The sequence below is a fragment of the Arachis ipaensis genome, chromosome B2, assembly GCF_059453495.1.
Source record: "Arachis ipaensis isolate K30076 ecotype BB chromosome B2, ASM5945349v1, whole genome shotgun sequence".
NCBI classification, from domain to species: Eukaryota; Viridiplantae; Streptophyta; class Magnoliopsida; order Fabales; family Fabaceae; genus Arachis; species Arachis ipaensis.
In genome coordinates this window covers 72892690-72900936 of record NC_142437.1, presented here as the reverse complement: position 1 = coordinate 72900936, position 8247 = coordinate 72892690, and positions in this window count along the sequence as shown.

Here is an 8247-nt window from a genome sequence, read left to right as displayed (position 1 = left end):
AATTTAAATTGCAATTAAAATAAATAAATAACTGTAAAATAAACTTTTGGCAAGGTATGAGAAATTGGAAGTCCTAGCCCAGTTATCCTTATCAACAATAGTGAAAGTTGACTCTTGATTCCACTTAGTTAACCTTTACTAGAGCAAGGGAAGGTTAAGTGACTAATTAGTTTGATCTTCAAATCCTAGTTAATCCCTAAGGAAAGATTGGGATTATCGAAGTTCAGTTCAATTAGCAAAGATAACAATTATCACTTATGTTGAGTTAAGATAACTCCTGAGTTACTAATTTCTTAACCAAAGCCAAGAATGTAGAAAGCTAAATTAAAATCATAAATATCTAGAATACCTCAAATAAAATACATTCAAAGCAGTAAAATCTAACATGGAAAAGTTCATAAGCCAATTGGACAACATAAATCAAATACCAATAAAAGCATTAGAGTCAATAAAAATAGAAGCGAAAGTAAATAGAAAGGGACATTGAACCTGGGATCGAGAGTCACTCCTAAAACTAAGAGAAGTTCTAAAACATGAAAAGTGAATTATGAGAGCCTCTTCTATGAATGGATGCAATCCCCCACTTTATAGCGTCTAATCTGTGTTTTCTGGGCCGCGAACTGGGTCGAAAACAGCCCGGAAATCGCTGGAGAAGAATTCAAACACGCTGATTTCTGTCACTGCGATGCGGCCGCATAGAGCACGCGGTCGCGTCGCCTAGCGTCAGGGTAACTATGGCATATTATATATCAAATCGAAGCCCCGAATGTTAGCTTTCCAACGCAACTGAAACCACGTCGTTTGGATCTCTGTAGCTAAAGTTATAGCCGTTTGAGTGCAAAGAGGTCAGGCTGGACAGCTTAGCAATTTCTCCAACTTCTTGTATTCCTTCCACTTTTGCATGCTTCCTTTCCATCCTCTGAGCCATTCCTGCCCTGTTATCTCTGAAATCACTTAACACACATATCAAGGCATCTAATGGTGATAAGAGAGGATTAATATTAGCAATTATAAGTCCAAAGAAGCATGTTTTCAATCATAGCACATAATTAGGAAGGCAAATATAAAACCATGCAAATAGTATGAATAAGTGGGTAAAGAGTTGATAACATCCACTCAATTGAGCACAAGATAAACCATAAAATAGTGGTTTATCAGAGATCACTAGGGATCAAAGATGTTGATTTCTCATGAATTAATGGTGATCAATTCTTTCTCAATCATGTGAATAGATCTATGACAGATTGTGAGTAATTGGATCCCAATCTCTTGGTGATTCAATTTCTCTTATCACAAACAATTGCCAATCTGTTAATCTAATTGCTCATGAGAAGAGATGAAGATCAATGGCTAATCCCAAATGCTACATGATTCCCAGGATTTCAATTCAAGGTGGTTACATCTTACATACCAAACCAAGAATATATCAACCAAGAAAATCATGAGAGGATAAACCCCAAACTGAATTCTATGACTCCTTTCTCAAGTTTATCACACAATTCAAGTAGATTCAATCCCTCTCTCGATAGTAATTGAATCTATGAAGCACAAGAGTTTCCTCTTAGATAAACTAACTTGAATTGAGAAGAAAAGAAGAAGTATTAATTCATTAAAACTAACAGAGCTCCTCCCCCTAGTGAAAATGGGGTTTAATGACTTATAACTCCAAGTACAAACAGAATTCCAAAACTGGAAATTAAACTAAGTACAAAAAGAAAAGAAAAGAAAAAGAAAGCTCAAAGCAAAGATGAAAAGTGAAAGTGATCTAAAGAATGAGCAAAAAGTAAAAGTTCCAAAAGTTCAAAAGTCCCCTTTAGATTCAGAGTGCCACCTATTTATACAAGTTTACTTGCTTCTCAGGTGTACTTGCAGGTTTCTCAAAATGGGCCTTTTAAACTTTCAGTTTGTACAGTCCTTTAGGCATTGGCGTAGGATACTCTGCTCCCAGGCTTGCGTAGCATTTTCCCAGCGTTAGCTCCCTTCTTCATTTGTGCGTATGCACTTTTGCACGTGCGTACGCACCAATGCAAGAGTTGCACTTGTGCGTAAGCATTCCGTTCTGTGCGCATGCATGTTTGCCATTTCTTCCTCCTATGTGTACGCATACCGAGTCATGTGTATGCACCCAGGCCAGTTTTTCCATTCCAAACTTCGAAAACTATCGCAGGCGCCTTTGGAAAAAACGTAGCGCCAAAGGCGCTCTCCTGGTGATGCAAAGCACTTTTGAGAAAAGCGTAGCGCCAAAGGCGCTCTCCTAGAGCTACATAGCACTTTTGAGAAAAGCGTAGCGCCAAAGGCGCTCTCCTGGAGATGCACAACACTTTTGAGGAACGCGAAGCCCCAAAGGCGCTCTCCTGTAAATGCACAACGCTTTTGGGAAAAGCGCAGTGCCAAAGGCGCTCTCCTGTAAATGCTGACTGGTGCTTGTGGAGCAAGCGTAGCGCCAAAGGCGCTCTTCTCCTGATCATGATCACAAAGAAAGAAAAAATGCATCAAAGCTCTGCCCCCTGTGCAACCTATTTTTAATAATTCATCCATTCAAAATTTTCTTGAGTTATTTACATAGAATTGACCAAAATTCACTTAGTCCTTGACACATTAGTGTATGATGAGAAAATTCATCCAAGTGCTTGTTTATTTCAAATAACATGCATGAAATTAAACTAAAATTAACTAAATTAACCAGTTAATCTAGCTAAGATGCAAATGCAGCACAACACCAAACTTGAAATGTTGCTTGTCCTCAAGCAAAAGATAAAAGAGTTTTGACAATAACTGGAATGCAAGGATTGAAAGGAACAACAAAGAAGAAATCTCTAATTAGTAATGGGGTCACTTTGTTTCATGCATTTAGTCGTGGCTCCTTTATGTATGAACTTATATGAGCTCCCTGAATAAGATACTTGCCCAAACACTAACTTGGTTGATTCTGTGAGACTCCTTTCTTATTGCACTGTTATATCATCCTCAACTTATTTTCTTATTTCTTTCAGAGCTTCCTTATTTTATTTGAGCTCAGTGTCATGTCTTAAGGCGGCTTTTTATCATAAGCTTTCAATCAACAATCCCAAACTAGTTGGTTTAAGTTGTTAGGTGTTCAAACACACCTTCTGATTTTCTTGCTCAAGCTTCATTTCTTAATACATTCATACCACAGGCATATAACTTGAAATTGTCTTTGAATAGTGGTGTCCAGTACCTCTTTGGGTTACTAAATGTTTTGCTACAAGGCTACTCTTGATAATGGGTTTTCAATCGATAATCCCGAGTTAGTTAACTCAAGTTACCGAGTGATGAAGCACCTTTCAGATTTACTTACCCAAGTATGTCTTTAAACACAAACACCACAGACACATACCCAAAGTTTTATCATTAATGGCTAGCCTCTTTATTTGTTTTCCTCTTGTTTCTTTTCTCTGTTTTTGCTCTTGTTTTCTTCTCTGCATTGTTTATTGTTAAGGATCTTTGTTCATCACATTTTTAGAGTCTCAACATATCTAACCAACAGTTCTTGTGCAAGCAAGCATTTTGGCTTCTTTAATCTCTTAAGCCATAATCTGGTCATAATCACAATATGTGTACCACCACTTTCATAAGACTTATTTATTCCTCCTAGGCTAGACTTCTCTTTGTTTTTGTTCATAAGAATCCTTTTATTCAATTCAAAAGAATTTGAAACAAGAAAACATTCTAAGCATATGAATGATACACAAACAAACAACTAGACATAAGGGTGCATACTATGCAGAACATGAAAAACTTAGAAGGCACATCATTTTTCAGACATGCATCTTCTTTATTTACTAAAGCTATGAAAAGAACTTCACCACCTTTAGTTTTTGTGTCCTTTCCCTTTGCTTGACTCCCCTTGTTTCTCTTTATTCTTTAGTTCCTGTTTCTTTTTCTTCCTTGTTTCCTCTTGTTGTTTTCCAAGTTGATCTTCCTCTTCTAGAAGTCCGGTACTCACCAATCTCTGCCTCAATCTTTCCTCATTTCTTTTTACTTTTGCTAACTGCCCCTCTCCTAGTTCAGTGACCTCTGGATATGGTCTGATTTTCGATTCAATACAGGCAAGCTGGCAGTTAGGTAGCTGAGCTTGGCTTGAGTCTCCATAACATATTCAACCCTATCTAAGTGCCTGGCCTCTCTGGCTGTATGATGTAGATTTTTCCAGTGAACCAAGTCTTGGAGGTATATCTCTTGCTGAGCTTGTTGTTGAGACATTTTGTGGATAGAATCTTGGAGTTGAGTATACTGTTCCCTTTGCTGATCCAGTAATCTTGATTGAAACTCTGTCTGTTGATCCATCATTTTCAGTTGGAACTCCTTTTGTTGCTCTTGAGCCTTCATGTACTGTTGAGATATTCCCTCAATAGCACTCTGGATTTGACTCAAATCAAATGTGTTAGGAGCTTGTCCCTCTTCCTATTGTAGTCTCCTCTTTCTTCTGTGAGGTCTTCTTTGGCTCTGAGTGCCTGTGACATATTCCATTCTCTGCTTGTTGATCGGCTTGCCTTCTGATACCCAGTCTGTGTCTTCGACTTCAAAAAGTACCCTTGCTTTCTTGCACAAACGCAGGATAGTACTTGGATGGCCGAGCCTAGTTCCTTTACTGTAGTCTTCTGTTGTCTCTTGGATACTGTCTGCAATGATTTGTGGAACGTTTATTTCTCCCCCCTTATTATGCAATGAATCATAATTTCCCTTTTTATTGTGACTTCAGAAGTATTTCCGGTGGGGGAGATGGATCTTCTTACAATTTCGGCCCAGCCTTTGCCTTCGGGTGAGAGGTCACCTCTTCTCAAGTGGCATAGATTTCTACTCCCCTTACATAGCTTTTGTATGGGGGGTTACTTTTGCTTTCCCTAACTGCATTTGAATAGAATTCCCGTACAAGAGTTGCACTTACTTCTTTATAGGGGTCACAAAGGAGTTCCCATCTTCTTTTTCAAATCACTTCTCTTATTGTAAAGCACTCGTCTATCCCCAATTTAAATCCTATCTCCGGGATGACTTCTTTTTCTTCCATCTACCCATGATATTGAAGCTCATAGAATTGAGATTTAAATCTCTTTTCATCATAAGTGGGTGGCTCCACAGGTTGCTTGCCTTTTCTCTTCTTAGAATTTGATGAAGAGGCCATTGAGTGTAAATGAAAAGGGCCGAATCCACACCAAAATTGGAATGGTGCTTGTTCTTAAGCACAAATAGTCTATGAGAAAAACTAAGAAGAAAAGGGTTAGAGGATGAGATGTATGAGCACGGAATGAGGGTGATGAGGGGTGAATAAGAAAGAAGGATGTACGTTTGGTAAGGACAGGGGAACTAGTGATGAATAAAGCAAAAGGTATATGACTGAAAAAAAGAGTGAAGGTTGCTTAGTAACTTAAGGCAAGGAAATGAATTTGTGATTCAAGACTAGTGGGGGTGGTTGATGAGCGGATAATTTATACGCTTTTTGGCATTGTTTTTAGTATATTTTAGTTAGTTTTTATTATATTTTTATTAGTTTTATTTAAAAATCACATTTCTGGACTTTACTATGAGTTTGTGTATTTTTCTGTGATTTCAGGTATTTTCTGGCTGAAATTGAGGGACCCGAGCAAAAATCTGATTCAGAGGCTGAAAAAGGACTGCAGATGCTGTTGGATTCTGACCTCCCTGATTCAAAGTGGATTTTCTGGAGCTACAGAAGCCCAATTGGCGCGCTCTCAATTTTGTTGGAAAGTAGACATCCTGGGCTTTCCAGCAATATATAATACTCCATACTTTACCCGAGATTTAATGGCCCAAACCGGCGTTCCAAGTCAGCTCAAGAATTTTGGCGTCAAAACGCCAGAACTGGCACAAAAGCTGGAGTTAAACGCCCAAACTGGCACAAAAGCTGGCGTTTAACCCCAAGAAAAGTCTCTACACATGAAAGCTTCAATGCTCAGCCCAAGCACACACCAAGTGGGCCCGGAAGAAGATTTCTGTATTAATTACTTATTTCTGTAAATCCTAGGCTACTAGTTCTCTATAAATAGGACCTTTTACTATTGTATTTTCATCTTGGTTCTTCTGGTTCCCTCTCTGGGGCCAAAGCCAATGACCTCCATTATCACTTTTGTATTTTCAACGGTGGAGTTTCTACACACCATAGATTAAGGTGTGGAGCTCTGCTGTTCTTCATGAATTAATACAAGTACTATTGTTTTTCTATTCAACTCAAGTCTATTTCTTCTCCAAGATATTCATTCGCACCTAAGAACATGATGAATGTGATGATTATGTGACACTCATCACCATTCTCACCTATGAACGCGTGACTGACAACTACTTCCGTTCTACATGCAAACAAACTTGAATGTGTATCTCTTGGGTTTCTAATCTAAGATTGGAACCTTCGTGGTATAGGCTACAATTATTGGTGGTCATTCTTGAGATCCGGAAAGTCTAAACCTTGTCTGTGGTATTTCGAGTAGGATCTGGGAAGGGATGACTGTGACGAGCTTCAAACTCGCGATTGTTGGGCGTGTGACAGACGAAAAGGATCAATGGATCCTATTCCAACATGATCGAGAACCGACAGATGATTAGTCGTGCGGTGACAGCGCATTTGGAACGTTTTCACTGAGAGGACAGGAAGTAGCCATTGACAACGGTGATGCCCAATATAAAGCTTGCCATGGAAAGGAGTATGAATGATTGGAAGAAGGCAATAGGAAAGCAGAGGTTCAGGAGGAACAAAGCATCTTTATACGCTTATCTGAAATTCCAACCAAAGAATTACATAAGTATCTCTATCTTTATTTTATGTTTTATTTATCTTTTAATTATCAATTCTCCATCATCATCTGAATCCGCCTGACTGAGATTTACAAGATGACCATAGCTTGCTTCAAGCCGACAGTCTCCATGGGATCGACCCTTACTCACATAAGGTATTACTTGGACGACCCAGTGCACTTGCTGGTTAGTTGTGCGGAATTGTGACAAAGTGTGATTCACGTTTAAGAGCTCCAAGTCCTTTGGCGCCATTGTTGATGATCACAATTTCGTGCACCAAGTTTTTAGTGCCGTTGCCGGGGATTTTTTAAGTTTGGACAACTGACGGTTCATCTTGTTGCTTAGATTAGGTAATTTTATTTTATTTTTATTTTCGAAAAATTAAAAATTTTTTTTTTCTATTTTGTTCTTCAGAGTTTTTAAGAATGAATTCTAGAGTTTCATGATGATCTGTTGAAGTCTGGCTGGTTGTGAAACCATGTCTAAATTTTTGGACCGAGGTTTCAACTTATCATCACAAGAGCTTGTTGATTTCTATCAATTTTGCTGTTGTTAGTAATGATCTGCTAAAGCTTGGCTGGCCATTGGCCATGTCTAGTGTTTTGGACCGGAGCTTTCATTGAAAGCTTGGCTGGCTAGTAAGCCATGTCTAATTCCTGGACCGGAGTCTTAGACTAGCATTGCAATGATTCCTGGAACTCTTACTAAAAATTCTGAACCCCTTTGTTTTCTTTTCCACTCAATTTTCGAAAAATCACAAAAAAATTTATAAAATCATAAAAATCAAAAATATTTTATGTTTCTTGTTTGAGTCAAGTATCTAATTTTAAGTTTGGTGTCAATTGCATACCTATAATTTTTGAAAATTACATGCATTATGTTCTTCATTAATCTTCAAAGTTGTTCTTGATGATTTCTTTGCTCTGATCTTTAAATTCTCTTGTTTTGTGTGTTTTGTTATTTCTCATATGCATTCTCAATTTGTTAGTGTCTCTTATATGAAAATTTTTAAGTTTGGTCTCCTGCATGCATTGTTTGTTTGATTTGAGTTTTCTAAGATTAGTTGTATTTTGATTGTTTCTCATCATTGAAAAATTCAAAAAAATTCTCAAAACTATGTCTTTTCAAGTCAATAATACAGAGAATTGAAGATTCAGAACATTCAGCAGAGGAATCAAACAGAAAAAGCTGGGCATTCAAAACGCCCAGTGAAGAAGGAAAACTGGCGTTTAAACGCCAGCCAGGGTACCTGGCTGGGCGTTTAACGCCCAAAAAGGTAGGATTTTGGGCATTAAACGCCAGAATGGATGCCATTCTGGGCGTTTAACGCCAGAAGGACACTAGAGGGAAGATTTTGTATTTAATTCAAATCTTTTTCAAATTTTCATAATTTTTCAAAATCAAATCTTTTCAATCATATCTCTTCAAAATCAATTTCTTTCCATTTTTTATTATTTTCAAAAATCTTTGCTATAATTA